Source organism: Enoplosus armatus, chromosome 5 (genome assembly GCF_043641665.1).
Source record: "Enoplosus armatus isolate fEnoArm2 chromosome 5, fEnoArm2.hap1, whole genome shotgun sequence".
Classification (NCBI taxonomy): Eukaryota; Metazoa; Chordata; class Actinopteri; order Centrarchiformes; family Enoplosidae; genus Enoplosus; species Enoplosus armatus.
The window spans coordinates 3,041,618-3,062,230 of record NC_092184.1 but is presented as its reverse complement, the minus strand read 5'-3'; the positions used below and the strand labels follow the sequence as shown (position 1 = coordinate 3,062,230).

Sequence of the window (20,613 nt, the reverse complement as noted above, 5' to 3'; positions counted from 1 at the left end):
CTTAAATAAATGTGTCTGATTGTTCACACTGGTCGCCGTCTCACTCCTGACTCCTCGTAAGTTTTACACCAGTAAAACAAATAAAAGAGTAACTATATTCCTTGACAAGTTGAATGGCAATGTCCTTATTTAGGTTCATTCACAGCAGACAGAATACTGGGCTTCCATAGGAAGGCTCATTCAACTTTGGGCACATTTCACCATGTGTATTGATAACACATACACACACACACACACACACACAAGGATTGTCCGCTCAGCATATTCCGTTTCATTCAATATTTTCAGATTTCCTCAGTTTTCTGGTCAATTTTCTCATGAATAATCTCCTAAACAACATACAATACACTGTAGTTTCTACAACAATGTCTATGCTTTTAAAGTCCACAAGGGGGGCAGTATGGTAAGGGATCCTTCTAGGTGTTAAACTAAGCTAAGCTTTACTTAGCCTGATCATGTTAGCTCGAAGCTGCCTTTGTGGAAAGACTTCAGCCTGCATCCATGGAGGTTAATTGAAGCCAGGTTTCTTGCCTTTTCTTTGCTTGTCCCTAATAACCTTGTTTTTGCAACAGCTGACCTTGTTTGGAGCTCTTTCCTATATACCGTGAGGGTCCCTAGAGCACACAAGCAGACATGGACTGACATGAATTACAAGTGTAGCTTTAATAAAAATGCAGTGACATTTGATGTCTTCTCAGAAAGATCCCTGGGGTTGAGTGGGTGACCACACTTCACACTTTAAGCTGAAAATCAGTCAGAAAACAATTGATTAATTCACTCAAAATACACATAGTCTACATTTTCCAGTAGCTTTATTTTGTTTCATAGAATTACTTAATTAACATATTCACTTTAATAAGTAGTTATGTTATGTCTTGTTGATGTATCAGTGCTGAAGTAATTAAACAGTATATATCAGCATAATGTCTAAAATCTGCGCCATACTAAACAAGAGTGTAAGGGTTCTTGAGCAATACATCATGTAGGTTTGGTTTGGAGGAAATGTTGTGTTTCTGCCCTTTTAAATTAATATCTGAACAAATGTCACAGTCTTCGTATACATTATTATAGATTGTTACCTGCAGGACAAGGGTACATGTAGTCTGTCTGCACCTGGTCACCTGAGAGGAAAAAGGGAGAACAATATAGTTCAAGAACAAATAAAACTGTGCGAAATCTCCTTCATTTCTCAAACACTGGATTCAAGCATGTACAGATAATGAATGGTTGGCAGGACTGAGTATATGTTTTACTTGGCTGGTAGTAGTCATACATCTTGACCACGGCTGGCTTCAGGTTCTGCACTGGGACCTCCTGTACGAGCTCTAAGATGTAGTGGATGGGTAAGTTCTTCTGTAACTGTTGGAAGAAAAACATAAATATACATAAATGGCATAATCTGTAACAAAACTGGAGACCACCATCTCGTAATTATCACTGTGAATTCCTCTCACCTCATTTATGTACAAGAGAACATGATCTTCCTTCACTTCAACACGATCCACCCCCCGGGAAAATTTGAGCTGTGAGGAGATGATAATCAGCTGGGTTATCTCGTCATCATGACATCAACAGACACAAACATTTCTAGGATGGTGAAAGTCAATGTAATAACTCACAATATTCCTAAAACTTGGGTCTGGCACAAATCCAGAGAGCATTTTGACATCCAGAATCACCATGTTTGTGCTGTTCTGCTTTCCACTATACCTGGAACAGTACCACAAACAGCATTATTGTGTTTTCCACTGTTTTAAATAACCCACAAAGACAGGATACTGTGCCTAGACTAGGTATTCCTGTATTGTTGCTATAAGTAGGATCTAGTTGTTACTTACAGGGTCTTCAGTATCAGAGACAGTTTAGGTATCTGAGACTGGCAGTCAGCCAATAGTTCTGACTTCACGCTGAGAGTGGTGACGTCAGCGGGAGTTGGGATGTTATAGTGAAGAGAAATCTGAAAAACAAGACGGTTTTAAGATCATATTCATGAAAATTGAATATGAGAATTGAAGCAGATTTTGTTACTGACCTGTGCCTGAGATCACCTTAGTGGCATTATATAGTATGTACTGTATGTGTACAAAATAGAAAAAGGTTAAGAGCCACAGGCTCCTCTGACCTGCATTGCGGCACACGCAGTTCCCTTCACCTCCAGGCTGTACTTCCCTGTCACGTCCTGCAGCAGCTTCTCCTGGTAGAGCAGTTTGTTGTTCGGATTCACATCAAATGTCAGCTGGCCACTGGGAGACTGGACTGTCACTGTGCTTGAACCCCTCGGACTGAACACTACAGTGGAGTAAAGGGCCAGAGCCTGGAGAGCCACTACTGTGTCCTGCAACACACACACACACACACACAGAAAAGTTGGACCTCAAAATGCCTCAACAGCGCTCCTCTGTCAGTCATCTTATCAAACCCGCCCCGTATTAGATAAACGGTTGTGATTGGCCCGACCCGGGCCACCTCGGCTGGAAATCTGTCTGAGTGGGAGGAGGGCCAGACATTTTTTTTTTCCTTTAAAGTCAAAACAATCCTTGTAAAATCAAAGACGCCACAGGATTTCTTACTCATTAGCAACCTAGCGATAAGAGTTTGCCTCCTACTTGGTCTTTATTAACTTTAATAGATCAGCCCTTTCTTGGTTAGAGTACATGAGGTTTTTTTCTTTCTTCTTTGCACCCACTGACTTTTTCGCCACCTTATAAGCCCCCCGGCTCCTAGATTCCTCTTGGATGCAAGATTACGATCTGGCACCTCGTCGCCCGCCGAGTCCCGCCCTCACATCCTGCATCCTGTTACTGGCTGGAGGCTACACACCCACTGCTCAAAGGTTCACGCCCAGAAACGTTCTGAACATGGCAAAATACGAAAATCCAGGCGGAGGGCAGGGTCTCTGCAGATACAGACACTTCTAGTGGGCCATAAATGATGATTGAGTGGGATTATTTTTGTATGAGTCTATACAACTCATTCTGCCTTTAAGCAGAAGAGCATTTTCCTGCCAGGCCAACATTGGATGCCATTAAAATCCACAATAATACTAATAGAATTGTTAACCTGTACAGCAGCTCTACCTCAGCTACAACTGCAGCTGGGATGTACCTGTGTAGAGGAGAAGCCTCCATAATGGTTCTGCTGGCCTGTCAGCCATCTGACGATGCGGGTGGCGTAGACCAGGTCTTCAGCAGTAGGGGAGCCACTGAGTTTGGCCAGCAGCACATAGGAGCTGATCTCCACAGACAGAGAGGCTGACGTTTCTGTCGCTGTCTGAGACCAGTGCAGGACACCTCCTAAAAACAGCCATCCATGCACAGGCACTCGGTAAGCTGACAGTAACATGACAGTAAGGATTTGTTTTAGGATGGCGACGCACCTTGGTTTAATGCAACCGTGTCCAGGTGCTTCAGAAGGTGAGCGCGGGTCTCCACGTCTCCGGCCAGGGTGAAGACGTACGCCAGCAGAGCTGTAGTGTAGGTGTTGCTGAGGTCACTGATGGACTCCCTGAGGCAAGACAGGCTCCTCTGCACCGCAAGATGCTGTAAAAGAAAAGAAAGAAAGAAGAGGTTTTGATCATCTCTCACAATAACGATATCATTTTTGTTTTTCCATAGATCCTAACCTTAGTTATCAAGTTAATCTAATCAGGGGTCATGTACAAACAATTCAACTCAGATACAACAGATGGTTTGCTGTAGTTGTGTGCATTTGTCTCAGGTGTGTGGGTCCAAACTTCGTAGAAGGGAACGAAACCAGTGCAGACTGAGAAGACATACTGTAATCAAGGAGGCAACGTGATGGAAAACACTGTTACAAGTGTGTCGAACCCTAGAAATGTACTGTATAATACAATACGTTGCAGTCAACTACATCTGTTAAAACCAGTGAGACGTGATCCCCCACTGGCTTCCCACCCATGAACACTGCCAACTGTGTTTGTTGGAACTGATTTTCGAATTCCTCCATGAAGTGTGCAAGTTGCATCTCAACAGGAGAGTTTTGAAAACAGACACTTTTACTTACAGTTACTGACATATTCATCTCCAAGAAGGCAGCAGTGATGTAAGCACTGAGAGTCAGTTCATCAGATACACCACCCTGTAGAGGGGAAGCACCGGGAGGTATCAAAGGCATGACTATCTTCAAAATCCAGCATGGCATGGAATCTTATAATTTCCCGTAATAAGAAACACAGTTGTTGTTACCGAGGATCAACAGTCTATTCTGCAGCTCTATGAAATTTGCTTAGGTCTCTTGATGATACGAAATCTATGAACAGCCGCTCTCAATGCACATAAACGAGGAATACACTAAGGAATACAATACAGTGATTTTCACACAAATTCCACAAGACTTTCAGATTACCTTCATTCTGTTGTTAAAGAGTTTTCCCGACTGTTCAAAACTGCCATTTGGTTGTTGTTTACTCTCCAGCCAAGCCTTGGACTGTTCTATATTTGCCGGGTCAATGTAGATGAAAGACTGTGCTTTGGCAAACGATCTCAGCACAAAAGCGGTCAACCTGTATGCGCGTTAGACAAGGTCAGACATTCACATACCAGTTCATTAGTACTGCACTGCAGTTTTGAAGTTTATTTCATGTGCTGGTGTGCGTCCCTGTGATTCAGTAATGTTCTCACCACGTGTTCCTGACTCCTGTTCCAAAGGTGCTGTAAGCACCACCATTGTCCTTGTAGTTCAGCTGTCTCTGGTAGCCTGTAGAACAATGATAACATGCAAATCAAGATCGTGATCATTAGTAAAAGCTCAAAAACAAACAACGTTTTTAGATTAAAACCTCTCACACAGATGTCAACCATCAAACCACCATTCTTTTTTTGGTTTGTTTTCTTTGAGTATACTCCAATCGGTGGTCTTCTGCAAGCTAGTCAGTCATGCAGTAGGTTGCAAAGTACAGTTTCATATGGGTTTCACCAGCTATTTGGAAAACTATTACTTCATCCAGGCATTAAGGTCATGCCTGATTCGTCCTTCACTTGCCATTTTTAATTGGCTTTAATAGATAGGCTTCGTAATAGGTCAGTTCTCTAGTCCTCCTTCCCTGTTTCACTCCATCAGTCCCATCGGCATGGCCACCAGGAAGCCCTCTGGCAATATCAGTCTGTCTTATTGTAGTGTTATGATGATGAGGATGATGAACAATTTTTAAAAATGAAGCGAACCTTTCCTGATTTCGCTATTCACATTGCCTCTGGGTCACGAAACAGGCCTTGCGGGACTCAAGGAGAACAGTGACAGAAGGTACAGTGACAAATGGCTAATTTACGATGGGACGAGCTCACCCTAAGGTGATGACAGCCGATACCCCCACACTCCAGGATGTGGCCTGGAAATGATCACAGATGGCACTATGAACTCAGGAAACAAGGAGGGACAAAAGGGACTGACTTTGTAATGTAGAATTGAACGTATACTAATTCATATGTCATGCTTAGTGTGAAGCATATGGAAGCGTATGAAGCTTTGATTTAACATGCTGATTTTGATGCAGGGACAATAGAATTTGTCATAGATTGTAATAAGAGAAAATGCATGAATGACTATTCTGACTCTCACACACACGCCCCTCCACTTTTGCATCCCTCTCGGGGGAGAAAAGCACATGCCTGCATTGATTTTATTTTACTATTGCATTTGCTATTGGCTATTGCCATCCACACTCCTGACTCATTCCTTTCTTAGTCTCAAATGAAGTACGACAGACCAGCTTGGCATGTCTCACTCCATATTTCTCCTCCACCGAAATAAAATGTGTAAACTCTCCAGGACCTTCTCTTCATCACGGAGATGCAACATGCTTGTGGTTCCATCATCGTCTTCTTCTTCAGGTTCTGTCTGGGTCAGGAACATCCCCAAAACTATACTCATGTCACTCTTTACGTATCCATGAAAGGATTCTCATGCCGTACCATCTGAGGCTTTGGCTGCTGGTCATCACAAGCCTGCCAGAGCTACATTCACAGCCAACTTGAAGACATCAGAAAGGCCTCGTCTCACTTCAGTGTAAGAAGCACCCCTTGAGAAGCCAATGGGACGCCACAAAGGTTCAGTGAGATATGTCCTAGGCCTTTCTCTATACGTCAGTCTCTGGTCGGAAAAATGAGTTTGGGTTTTTGTGTTTCAGAATCAGAAATACTTCAGCCTTTCATACATGAACGGCATGCTGTCAGGATGACATGTTTCATCCCGGAAACACTAAACCATACGCCTGAATAGGGACTTGAACCCTAGACCCTCAGATTAAAAGTCTGATGCTCTACCAACTGAGCTACCCAGGCTTCGATACATAACGAACAGGGACTCACCAGTGGTTAGGAAATTGGTAGCCTTTTCCTTGATGGCTGTGGTCAGCTGCTGGGTGTTTTTCAGGTACTGGAGGATGTAGATGTTTGGGGCCAGGAGCACCATGTTCTGCTCCCCACAACCATACGGCATCTTCAGCAGCCCATCCAGGTTCTTCAGGGCCCGGCCCAGGATGTCACCTGTATAAAAACACTGACTTGTTGAGACTGTTAGATGTAACCTTTTGACTTTGTTTTATTTGACTAATGTTGCTTTAATGTGTTAAATATGCATGTTGGATAGCACCTTTTGGACTTTGGAAAGCGTGTTTTAAAGGTAACACTAGTAGCATATTTTTTTTATGCACACGCAGGTGGCTCTCAAGGATATGCACAATACATTTTGGTGAGTAACAACGAATGTAAACATAACTTTTGCTTGTTTAAAAGAAAACTCCACAGGACACCTTTATTGTGTCCCTCATGTCCACAATCTCAGCAGCACTTTACAAAAACACAGCTCATTAATTCGATGAATTTGACACACAGTGATTAAACTGTTGGTGGGTAGCCTAAGTTCCAGTTCTTGGGACAGTATGGGAAATGAGCTGAAATGGACTGTCGTGTATGCAGTCGAAATAGTCCGTAGTCAAATATCTGCAATATTACTTAAGTGGCTACAATATGCACAGCCATCTGTATGATCTTTAGACAGTGCCACGGTTCAAAGAATTATGCCAGAATTATGACTTTTTACTGTAGTGCTTCAAAAGGAATGGAACCAGTTATCCCTCCAGTGGTCGTTTTGTTACAGTGAATTCAAATCTAAATAATCAGATTACCAAGCACTGATAGTGACGCCCGGGCAGATCCATCAACCACATTCTCAGGGAGCTGTAGCTCTACTTCCTCAGTCAAAGCCTCTCCTGGGTACAGAAATAAACAAAACAACACACGCATGAGCACTGGTGCAGAAGCAACTACCTTATTACAGCAATCAGAATCATTTGTGAATTAAATAGCAATTCAAAGAGTGCTTATGGCCCCAACTTGTTATACTTGAAGATGCAAGCGTAGCAAATGCTGCACAACTGCTTGACTCTCAAAGAGACACACACACACACACACACACACACACACACACACATACAGAGCCAAAAACTACACTGACCTTTTGGACAGAGCAGCCAGTTGAAGGTTTTTGTCATCTCAGTTCCCTCAGCCTGAAAGGAAAGGAAAATCATCCAACTTGCACATGCGCACATCAACATTGTCTGTTTATTTCGTCATCAAACATAAGGTTATGGGCTAAACGTTTTGTCGTCTTGTTTTCAGGCTTCCCACCTTTACTACGAGGGGTCGCGTCACCACGTCGACGCGACCTCGGCCTGGCACGCTCACAATCTCATTGTTACATGACACGTGGGATGCCACAGCCTCAGCGCTCACTGTCACATTCACAAACCCTAAAAAGATCAAAAATCCTGTATGAAGATCGATCACCTGCACCTTCAGCTTTTTCTTTTTTTTTTCTAGACTGGCGTCAGAGCGCCGTCACTTCAGCTCCATGGTCACCTTGGACACTGAAGTTCGCGGTGCTGTACGGTGCGGTACAAAGTGGGAGTGGTTCAATCAACAGCTCTGATCTCAACGTGAAGTCAAATATGTGGCACATTGTGACGGAAAGTCAGATTAGCTAGTTTTATGTAGTTCACAAATTCTTGTATAAAGCCTCTGCATCGCAATGAATTTGTATGCATGAAATATGAAACATTTTATTTCTAAAAAGAAAAATAGAATAATAAATAACTAGAATAAATCATTTTGACATAAACTCTGGAAACAATGAGACATGTTTGACCCTTACCTAAGACTGAGGAGGACATGGTCCAGCTGAAGGTTTTGCGTTCATTGGCACACAGACAGGATGTGTACTGGGCACCAGAGAGATGGGTGAGGGTGTAATCTGAGGACGGGGCTAGAGTCACATTGACCTGTTCAAGAAACACAGTGTCACTTTTAAACATCCATCAAATTTTTTAAATCTCCATCAAAGGGGACTGCAGTGGAGAGAGTCAGCAGCACCATAGATAAATGGCATAGAGCTACGCTATATGCTGCGTGTACATAAGTAACTGCATATATTGTTCTTATTTTTATTTCATTCAAGTTGTAAATATTTGTATACACAGTACGTTCTGTGTGTGTAGCGTGACGGGGACTACAACTTTAAATTCATTGTGCCGCCCTGTGTTGACAAATAAATGTGCCTTGAACATTGAACTGGGAATTTCATTGCCAGTGACTGCTTCACTGTAATCGTTGTGCATATGACTAAAGAGCTTGAACTTGAAACTGGAAAAGTTACAAAAAAAGGATTGACAGTCATATAGGACAAAATTCCATCCAGCAAAGAGCGCATTATATGGAGCACCTCACAAAATCTAAGGCAAACATCATGGATACTTTTTAGTCTATGCCCAGTACCTCCTTTCTTTTATCATTCTGTGTCAAACAATGTATATATTACGTAAATCCACAAATTCATTTAGAGAATATATCTCTTGACTACAGAGGCTGCAGACTTTCGTCCCAAATTGTTGTCCAGCACATACGATCGGTAAGTCGTGCAGTTGTTGTGAGTGTAAAAGCATTGATTACCATGATGCAGCTGGACAGGTAGTTGAAGGTGGTGGCCCTCAGTTCAAAGTTCTCCCCCCGGATGATGGAGTAAGGCAGGCTGAGCTCGAGGAAGAAGGGCTGGAAGGCAGTGAGCTCTTTACGAGGAGCCAAGCCAAAACCCTGAGGGGACAAACAGAAAGCCTCCGTCTCCCAGGTGGTGATGGTGTCTGGGACGGTGAGGGACACATCCTTCGTTCCGGACTCTCTGGATCAGCAGATACACAGTGACACACGGACACACACTATGAGTTAGAGGGACGTACTTTCAACATTTTCGTGCTCTTTTCCTAAACCCAAACTCTTTTTCATGAGGTTTGCTCGTTTGAGTGTTCCGAGTCAGATTGAGTAAACCTTCTCAATTGCACAAACCTGTCGTAAATTCCTTGTTACAACTTGATAGATGTCACCTTTATGTGACCTCAGGAGTTTGACTCACTCTACTAGCATAATCAAAGGCAAACAAGAGTTTTTCTCCCTTTGAATAAAGACAGACTATCTGGACATGACCAGTAGCCTACCACTGATATAGGAGGCTTGGACTCTTTTGTTTGTGCTTTGGTTTCTGAATGCATCAAATTTTCATGAATCAATCGAACGCACCACTTAGCATGAGGCCCAGTGTGACTGGATCTGGGCCCTCCTTTGTCACTATCAAAATCACTAAATACATTTTGTGTAATATTTAATGTTATCTAAATCAGCCGGTGCGTGTGTAGGTGGATTTCTGATGCGTTCAAGCCTAACAACTGCAGGGAGAGCAATGAGGGTTTGTTTTCAGGATAATGGGCTGTCGGAAAATGGGCTTTCAGTCCAATGGGACATTTTTCGGACTTTTGGGGTTTACAGTGGACCATTGGAACTATAGCATGGCACCTCCTGTACTGTATCCCTCCTTGTAGCAAATAGTAATTCACATTACATAGCTTCTAAAACAGCACATTGTTCATGCTATTTGTAAAACTACTAGACACAAAAGTTTCTTTGAGGTTTCCTTTTTTCAATTCACTTTCAGTTTCAATTTCTTTACAACATCAAAAAAAAACAAAAAAAACATTCCTGTCATGTAAAGAGGCCTGAGACAGAAGCTCACCCAACTTCCACCAGGTTCCATATCCAAGTCTCGGGGAAGAAAGTGCGGACCGTCTTTAATTGTAGAACATGGCGTGGCATGGCATACGTGAATGGCATCTGTATGTTTTCTAACATGACTAAGGAAACAGGACAACATTCAACCAGAATCAGAAGTAAACTTGAAACAGTGAACTTTACTGAAGGTATGCTTGTTAATATTCAGTGAGCTTCACTTGCTACGGCATAAGAAAGACGTTTCACCAGGGTTGTATTCTTGGTAGTATTTTGTTCCCTTGAAGTTCACACACGTCGGCACCCTGACAATCAAATTTGTGGCAATCTTCAGGCCCAATTTCTAGATAAACCAGCAGCATATGAAAACGTCATTGCAAAGCTGGATCTGAATTAGAGTATGTAATTGCGCAGTTCGTTATTCAGTATCTTCCAATTCATTTACAAATTGTTGCATAAGAATCACCTTGAAAACTGCGCTTGCTTCCTTGTCACGTTTGGGCCTTCGCCAAAAAGATCTTCTTTGTCTCACTTTTAAACATGATACAGGATCTTCAACATTGTGTGGGATTAGTGAAAATGTCCTAACAGGCAACAAGTTAAATATCTGAAAAGAAAGATGAGAGTCAAGGTTATGAATTGCCAAATGTTAAGGACTGACTAATAAAAAAGTATTGACAACTATGGGGTATTCTTATGTCATTGGGACGGAAGGTAGTGATGGAAAAGATTCCCAATTACAGCTTGCAAGTGTTCGAAGCATCAGACAACCTAAAGCCCCATTCGGACAGGATTTACGTCTCTAGGGGAGGTGGGGAGATTTTAATCCCGTCTGGAGAGTGTATGTGGGTCATTTTTCACTCCCCTATAATAATTACAGCCGCAATTACCTACTGTTTTTCTGCGGACTGGCTAGTTCTAATTATAATAACTACCATCCGGAGCAACGTCCTTGTATTTCAAAGTGGATATCTGAGCTAACGTCAACATATATTTGGGAACCAGATATATATAATATAACATATATTATATATAATATATAACGATGGAAAAAATAAAACCATCAGGAGAGCAAGACCCCAAAAAAGCTCATCAAATGGGCTGTTATGTAATGTCAGCTACAGGTAGATACTGCGTTTGTGTGTGTTTTTTGACAGATAGTTATATTGTATATATTGTATCATTAGTTATATTGTATATACAAGGTACCATGATTGATGAGAACATGAACAACGAAACAAGTCGACTTCAGGGGATTATGGGAATCTAGGGTCAAATTTACTGACCCTCATCCTACTGGGCAGCTATACTTGGGTGGTCAGTGTCTTGCTCTATTTTAGCAGGAAATACTGGAAATGGAGAGCATTACTCCCTAAAAACACATTTTGCCAACCAATGCCAGGACGTAGACTTGTAACTTTCAGGTTACAAACCCACTACAGTAACACGGAACACAATGAATAAACAAAATAATCTACTGTGGTTGATCCCAGCAGCTACCTTGTCTGCATCTAGAGTCTTCCCTGGCTCCTCGATGAGGACGCTCTGGTCAACGGCACTCACACCGCACAGAGAGCCCGGATGGGCCGTCACCTGCAGGGTGGTTTCCTCTCCTGGTACAGCTGAGGATGGAGAAAACTCCAAGGACACCTGGCACACACAAACACATGCATGCACACATGCACATGCACATCCACACACAGTACTTATTGTAACAGTCCCTGCTGTGAGCCCACCGGATCTCTCACCGAAATTCGTCAGTTTTACAGGCTTCAAATAAAAGATATATATAATATTTGCAGGTTGATGCCATTTGACAACACCTGAACCACTGGCTGTGGACATACCTCTCTTGTGCTTTGCCACCGAACCAAACCATTGTGAAACCAGACGCCTAAATATTAAACCGAACCGACAGATCATTTCACACCAAAATCTGACGAGCTCAGGTTAGCCTCCAGATGTCTTCATCGTTTTCACACTGACCTTGTGACTGAAGCATTTTTCAGTCGAGAAGTCGGCACTGTGGGCAATCACAATATCATTGGGGAGAACGGTGTAAGCCACAACCTGGAATTCTGGTGCCATCTCTGCAGACACCTTCAATGTAAAGGACACCTCGCCCTCGGTCACTGCAATAGCGAACTGAATGTTATAATGAAACATATCAACCAACACGACGCACGTCCTTTACAGATTCTAAGTACATCAACAAGTGTAGGTGTTGGAAACTTTAATCCAAATTTAAATGTAGGAAAATTCAATTGACTGAAAAAATGTGCGGCTCATCCATGTGAATCAGCTAGCTGAACAAAAGCCTTGTCTTTTCTCCGCCAAATATAGAATGAAGCGAAATCCCTCTGAAAAATCTTTGTTTTGTGAAACAGGACTGGCATGGGAGCAGTGTCAACAAATCAAATTTTTAAAGCCATCTTTACCTACCAGGATCATTTCACACTTCCACCTTTTGAAATCCTTGCATGACAATGGTTCCTTTGGATAAGACCTGGAGAATTGAAGAGAAAATGGTTCAAATGGTTAATAATACACACAGGAGGAGAAGTCTTCAATTAGAGTACATTAGAGATCATGATTTGTTGTGCTTGACTAGCATCGCCAGACCAATTCGCAAATGCAAATTAGTCTCGAACCCCTCCGCTCATTTTCGATTTCCAAGGGGGGGCGCTATCAACAGGCGCAGACCAAAATGCCTCTGGACGCTACAACCAATCAGAGCAATGGAAGGTGTGCTAGGTAGCTGGTTCCAACATCCAATTCATATGGCTTCTAGTTCAACATAATACACAGACGTTTGGCACGACATGATTACCACCCAGTTCGTTTAATACTGACGTGATAGCGGATTCAGAACGTTCCACATCAGTGGCAGCCATATTGGTTGTTTAGAAAATGCCTCAACGGGGCTTCAGCCCTCTGCAAACCTACATGAACTGGATTATAAAATAATTGTCTCTCAATTTCCCCTCTATTCTCCATTATTTAGTTTCCCAACATGTTTGATATATGATGGTCCTGACTGGATTAGAAAAAAAAAAGTCCTTAAACACCACATAACGAAGGATATTATCCTCTGAATGTCAACAGCAAGTGACCCAGACTACAACGAATTCAGTTCGACTCGGCCCCAGCAGACCAAACCCAAATTTTTACTATGATCGTGATGTTTATGGGCCCCTTTGAACAGTGGATTCTAGCTCAGCTGTTGCAATTGATCACAAAGTGTAAACACATTTCACCCACTACTCACCAAATACATCACATCCACAGAGCCCTGGGTCTCTCCTACTATTGCATATTGGATGAAGACGTTCTCTTCTTTGTCACAGGGAAGTGGTTTCTCCTTCTTCTTCACCTCCAGAGAGCTGGTTGGTTTATAATAAGGAGTAGATGGAAGGACCAAGGACACCGTGTGATGTGCACTCTCATAGTGTGGACTACGATGTGTTGGCTCCGGCCTTTGTGTGAGGCTAGCCTGGATTGTGGAGAAGACACGCTATTAACCCATTCCAAAGCCCTCCAAACCCAAGAGCTGAGCCCAGAAAAGAGCCCCCCTATGCCAGTTGGTCAGCTGAGACTAACTGCCCCCTCTCACAAACACACTCTGACTAGTCTCACAATAACACTGCTTTCCAATGTAAAGAAACCTGTTTGGAACATTGAAAAGAAGAAACTAAACGCCAAAGTAAAGAGACAATGAATTGGCAGAACATCTCTCTGCTGTCAGAGATAGAAAGCAGAGACAGATCCTAACCTAAGTATGCTCAGTGACCACAAACTGGCAACCCAAAAATCATGGGAACCAAAAGAAAACAGAATATGTGGTCACTGTTCGACAGGTGAGGCTGAGACAGAGATGCACCTCCCCCTACAATGTAAAACATTCAATGAAATAAGGAACATTTACTTCAAGTTCAACCCCCGTAATTTCAGATTTCAGGTTGAACGGCCTCTCAAAATGAAAGGCAAGAGTGTCTATTTGCACCTGAGTACAAATATTTACACCGCAGCTATTTCCACCCGGCATGAGCGTCGTCCGTGGGTGATGCCGCAAGTGTTGAGTATCGACCAAGGGTGGTTATTGGCCGCTGCGGGTGTTGCGCATTGGTCACAGCTTTGTTCGGTTTAGGCACCGAAACTACTTGGTTAGGCTTTGCGACAGAAATGTTTTCTAACACGTGGTTAATGTTGTGCATCACTCTGGGCAGAGTGTTTTTGTAGTTCTAAAAAATCAGCAGTCATATTCTTCCAGTTAATCTTTCATTCATATCTTATCAATAATTTAAGTGTACCAGCTTTATAGGCGATGTTCAGGGTGCCAGTTCATACCTGCTCTTTATTGGATTTAGTAAGCATGCTATGTTGGAAAAGAATTAACACCTTGATCATCATATTTACATTTCTCCATACAATTCTACTCACTATAATACTAGAGTTAGGGCCTGCCTGAGGCCCTGTTCAGACCTGGTAGCAACATTCACCCTGATCACAAGTAGACAGCTCTAATACCAGGTGTGAATGCACCAAAGATGCACTGAGATCTCAGTCGCTCGGAGGTGGTCTGTGCAGCTTGTGTCCACATTCTTTCAGCAGTGTGTGCGCAGATGGGTCCTGGGCCACATTAAAGGAACGCACTTTCTCAAAATGTGAAAGAGCAAGGCTAGGTAGCTGGTTCCAACATCCAATTCATATGGCTTCTAGTGCAACATAACACACAGACGTTTGGCACGACATGACTTAGAAGCCAACACTTACCATTTGTACGTAAGGTGAGCTACCGTCCAGTTCGTTTCATACTGACGTGATAGCGGATTCAGGACGTTCCACATCAGTGGCAGCCATATTGGTTGTTTAGAAAATGCCTCAACGGCGCCGCAACGACAGGCAAAATAGATCCTCGTGGACGGAGTACGCACGAGTCTCCTGATCGACATCATACGCTGATATGAAATGACCATGTTTCATATCATTTCATTATAAATTTGATGTTCATTTAGTTAAGGTTAAGAGGCGTGCGCTCAAATGTAAGTGTTGAGTTAAAAAAAGAAAAAGTAGGCAAGCCTCCGCATCTCTAGATGACAGTAACCGCTAACTGTAGCTGGTGTTATTTAGTTAGCCATGCAGCTAGCACCCAGCTACCTGGACTGTGAGCTCAGAGCACCGGGAGAGTGTAGGTGTTTACACTGCTAGCACGGGAGCTTTGGACCACCGGGAGGAGGTTCAATAAAACTTTATTTAGACTTTTGGACCACTAGCTGCACAGCTAACCAAGCTAATGGGCTAATGGCAGCTACAGTTAGCGGTTACTTTAGCAACAAGTAAAGTTAAAGCTATCTGTCCCTCAGGAAACTCCATAAATCACTGAGAGTTGAGGCCGGAGGACATCAGAGGGAAAACAGAAAATATTTTCTTCCTTAAAACACGTTTCACAAGTTTCACCAAAATCAGTGAGTTATAGTTTTTGTACAGTTGGTCTGTGTGAATGGAAGTTATGTACGTTTGTATTTGCATATAGAGCAGAGAAGTGAGATCCGATCACAAGTGCTCACTGGAGACGCATGTGAATGCCATGTGTGCCCAGACGTACTTTGAGCTGCCCACTTGTGATCGGATCACCCAGGACGCATGTTGATACCAGGTCTGAACAGCCTCTGAGATACTTCAGCGGGGAGTTCCGCAGCTGAGAGGCCCAGACAGCAAATGCCCAGCCACGTTTAGTGACAAGGCAAGATTTTCAACCATTAATAGAGCGCTGCTAGAGGATCTCAGTCAGCAATCAGGCTCTTAGGAAATTAGGACATCACAGATATAAGCAGGAGCTTGACCATACAGGGCTTTAAAAAAAAAAAGCAATAGAATACGACAATCACTTCTCAAACAAACAGGTAACCAGTGATGGGCAGCAAGGACAAGTGTGGAGTCAGGAGGTATCATCAGGAGGTGCTTCGAATCAGGTGTAGTCTGTAGAGATTTAGCCTGCTCAGACCAGAATAAAGTGCATTACAGTAGTCAAGCCTGGAGGCAATGAAAGCATGGACATACAATTGTGCATCATCCATAAAAGCAATGTAAGTTGATATTGTGTCCGATGATACGCCTGAGGGGCAGTACGTAAAACAATAGGGGACTCAAGACATATCCCAGGGGGACTCCGCAAGTGAGGGAGTAGTAGAGGAGGAAGCATCTAATTTAACCCCTGCTAACACCATAATCCTCCACTTACTGTTAGCTGGATGTCTTCGTTGTGGTTGGTTGTGTTTAACGAGAAAGTGGCGATGCCATTGCTATCAGTTGTGAGATTCTGTAGCAGACGTATTGACCACATTTCACCGTCCAACAAATGGACCAGCTTGCCAGGAATAGGCGTATTATTGAAGTTCACCACTTTAACCTGTTGGAAGCAAAAAGATGTATCACTGAGAACGCACATGGCTTCAGCTGCACTGTAGTCTTCACGCTGAAGAAGTGAAGACCACGTCTGTCACTTACTTTTCCCTCCAAAATGAGTCCCTTGTCGTAAAACTTGGGCGTGTCGACAAAGGACAGCTTTCCAACAGCGTAAGAGAGCTCCATTGTTTTCCATTTTGAGAGTGAAACGCCTGTAAGAAAAGCCTGTTACAACAGCGCGTACGCCGTATTGTTGAAACATTTTTCAGACACTGCTTTTGAAAATATGTCGACTGAAACTTGCCTGTCCCCTCCTCTTCCGCTTTGGCTTTGAGAAACAGTTTATCAAACAGTGCCCTTGTGTCAGGTTTAGTGAAAGTGGACATCTCAATCATGAATGTGGCACAGCCATTCTTTTCTGTCTAGATAGTGCAAAAATATATAAAAAAACAAAAACAATATAATAAAACATGTTTGAACAGAGTTCTAGTTGTAGCTATGGCTCATTGAAAAAGTATTATTTTTCCTCTAAATCACTTTATCGCTGTACCTGCTTTATCTGCTTGTAGTGTGGGGCTGTCGTGTCATTGGCTGAACGTGCAGAGCTCAGAGGTGGGAGCATCTCAAGTTCAACGCTGCCTGGCAAAGGCTGTCCATACGTATATCTGATTGGATGAGTAGTTTTAACAAAATGTTTGTGTGTCGTTGAAAAGGGTTCACCAATATAGATTGTTCTACATCAGTGAGCAGGTCTCATTACTTACTTTCCACAGACTTTCACTTTGATTTCCTCCTGTCCAACGTTTATTTCATCAGGGGCTATTACTTTTACGTCAAACTTTGGCAAAACTGAGGGCAAAGTACGGTGGTTAGCAGTCTTCGTTCATTACAAAGTGTGGGTGGGAAAAAGGGCCGTAACTTACCATATGTTTCCACCTTGAACTCATGTGATATTTTATTTCCATCAGTCCACACAATAAGGCTGTAGCTTCCTTCACGGGCCTCTGAGTTCAGGGAGTAAGAAAGCTGCAATATTGTACCATTGGACGTGTTGTTCAGCCACTGCCCAATGATGTTGTTGCGAGCATCCTGTTAAATCAAATGAATGGGAACAATGTACTCGCAAGTACGCTTGGGCAGGGCGGCAATGGTGAGTGTCTGTCTGAGCGACTCAAAAGGACTGCGTTCAAAGTGAGGTGAACATCCGTCAACATCACAGTCGACATTCATTGTCGTCCAGGTTTTATCTTGGCTGAATCATGCAAGAGATAACGTAAACATGTACTTCTCATTCCTGAATGTGAAAACAATGCTATTTACTAAAAAAAAAAGTGACTTAACTTGACTTAAGATATGATTCACTACAATTTGAACTACTCTCAAACTGTTCCGTTCTGATCTTATTTTTAGAAGGGGAATAAAATAACAGGGAAATAAAATCGCCATTGGGTCACTTAACTATCCTTGTACAAATCTGATTACAAAAACAAGCCAACGGGCCCCAATACACATTTGGTTGTGAATATTTCCCTGTTTACCACAGAGTCTTACCTTCATTTCAATAACGTCGTACTGCAAGGAGAGAGCACAAAGAGGATTGTTAAAGGGTGAGTTGTTTTTACAGCCGCTTACTGTCCAAAATGAAAGTTAAAAACGACGTGACCACGACAATGACGCGCCACAATCCAGTTACAGTAAATAATGAGCTGCGACATTCTTATTTCAAGATATAACATATGCTTTTTATGTTTCCTCTCTTTTTTTTAATATTTATCATTAAAAAAAAAAAAAAAAAAAAACTTACATTACTTCCTGTGTTTTGCCCGTATGTGTTTGTGTGGAGGAATACAGCTTAATGTAGTTTTAAATAGAATAGACATCAAGATGTTTCATAGCTTCAAATTTGATTCTCTGCGACGAAATCTTGCAAAGTTTGAAACAAGCGTCAGCCTATTCACAGCATCAGCAAGATATGTTTGAAGGCCCTCACCATAAATGGGCCCTGGTTGTACTATTGACCCAGAACGTCAACGGGAGAAGCTATTTATACAGACTGATTAAACACATAGAGGTTAAAGAGTGCACTCGTGTGGGTTTCACTTTATTCTGTTCAGTTCCACTCCGCTGGCTGGGCTGATGAACGTGGCCCACTGGGACACAAATTGCGGCCTGCACCGATGTCATTCAGCATTGCTTCAGCTGTGTTTGGGTGAGGTCTAAAAGAACTCACCAGCCCATTGGCGGGTCTGAACTTGGTGTCCAGTGTAATGACTCTGAAATGCACTGAGAGAAATGCAAAGAGTTTACGTGAAGCTTCCGCCAAAAGCGGTGAAATGAAATGTATTTTATCGATGACAGAAATGACAAATGAGATAAATCCTGGTAGCTTTTCATTATCTGTCGTGCAGTCTAAAACAATGACATCAACAGTTAAGATCTCACTTCAGCCGAGGTACTGTAGCCGTCTGTTCATCATTTTTCTTCTTAAGTTTCATGGCGGGGGTGTGAAGCCAGTACCAGCATGCAGTGGGTTTATATGCAGTTTACAGTTACCTGTTTGTCCAGGGATGTAGATCGGTTTGTCTGTTTGGATGAATGTGATTTGTCGATCATGACTGGCCTTGATCATGACTTTCCTGACTTCTTCTGAGTAATAGGTGTCGCCTCGGACCTCCACCTTGAAGTTCTGCACCTCATCATCCTGTACTAAAGGAGCCTGTGGCAGAAATATAGAGACCAGCCAAGTGAATCATTATTTATGTTATGGGGACTAAATGAACTTGTGAAACAAAGAGTGGGAGGAGGTGACCTGAAACTGAACACAGGCATGAAACTCCGTGCTGGATGTCTTCTGGAGGAGGATTGTCTCCTTCTCTTGGGAGATCAGAGTGACGGTCATGGCCAGACTTTCACCGGGCTGCAGGAGGCTCGCACAGAATTTGGTCTCAGCTTCAGCCTTGATAACGGCAGGAACGGCTACCATGTACTGCCTGCATAAACAAACATGCAATACAGTAGATACCTCATAGACTCCGATATGGAGGAAACTCTAACCCAAAAGATTGCGCTAGAAAATAAGCCGATGATGCTAATCCTCTGCTGAGTTGCTGAAAATGCAAAAGCAAAACTTAAACACTGCAAATCTATTCCCCTGCACTGGAAGTATTTTTTTTCGGACATTTTGAGCAAAACTTACGGTTCTGCCACCACCCGACTCACAAGCATCCAGCTCAGGCAGACGAACAGTGTCCGTGTGCACGGCTGAATCCCAGGAAGACCCATGACTGACTGGTGTGATCTTTGGAGTCTCCTCTCTTAAATAGTCTTTGCTACAGAGCCCCACCCCCCTTTCACCTATCACACACACACACACAAACACACTTTGGCAAAGTGGGGGGACGCATGTAAACCAAACCAACCCCCTTTTTCGAGATGTCACTTTCTGAATAGTTTAGAAGGATGGCACCACCATCAAAACATTACAAATTATACGCACATACTGAGAATCCCTTCATAATTAATGTGCAACTACTTTTTGTAAAATGAAACCTTCTGTTTGGGGACTAAGTACTATTAAAGCAACTTGTGGGATCTCACAGTTGCTCGGGTGTCATGAAAGGCTCTTCATTGTGGCTATAACTAACAATTATTTTCATTATCAACTAATCTCTTACTTACTTTTGTTGGCATTTAACTTTTTGTGCCTTTAGTTGTGTAAAATGTAAAATATAAGTATATGTGCTGAACACCAAAAGTTCCGCATTTGTTTATTTTATTTATTTATTTATTTATCCTCACAGACAAAACCCAGATGTATTCGGAAACAGAACAACAGTGACTCACCAATGTTTACTATTTTCATTTGGTAAATGACTCTTAGCCACACTACGCTGTCATCTGGGAGTGGAAAAATGTGTTTTCTGCACAGAAATTCCAAAAGCAGTGTCACTGTACTTGAAAGTTGAGAATTAGTTTTTCGAGCACTTTTGAACTTTTGTATTCAATAAACTGTGTGTGTGTGTGTGTGTGTGTGTTTCCTTACATTTCACCAGCGTAACCCTATGCACGCTGACGTTGTAGTACCGTACCGGACGGCGTCCACATCAAGGCACGCAGTGGTCAGTGCTTTGTCTGCAGGTCA

At 42.7% G+C, this 20,613-nt stretch overlaps 1 non-coding gene and 1 pseudogene across 1 annotated transcript; both read right to left on the bottom strand.

The window, feature by feature from the left end:
* Positions 1-662: 662 nt before the first annotated feature.
* LOC139285280 (alpha-2-macroglobulin-like) lies at positions 663-19,754 on the bottom strand (annotated as a pseudogene).
* Positions 6,227-6,299, bottom strand: trnak-uuu (transfer RNA lysine (anticodon UUU)). The gene has a single exon. It is a non-coding gene; the product is annotated as a tRNA-Lys (tRNA).
* Positions 19,755-20,613: the final 859 nt, after the last annotated feature.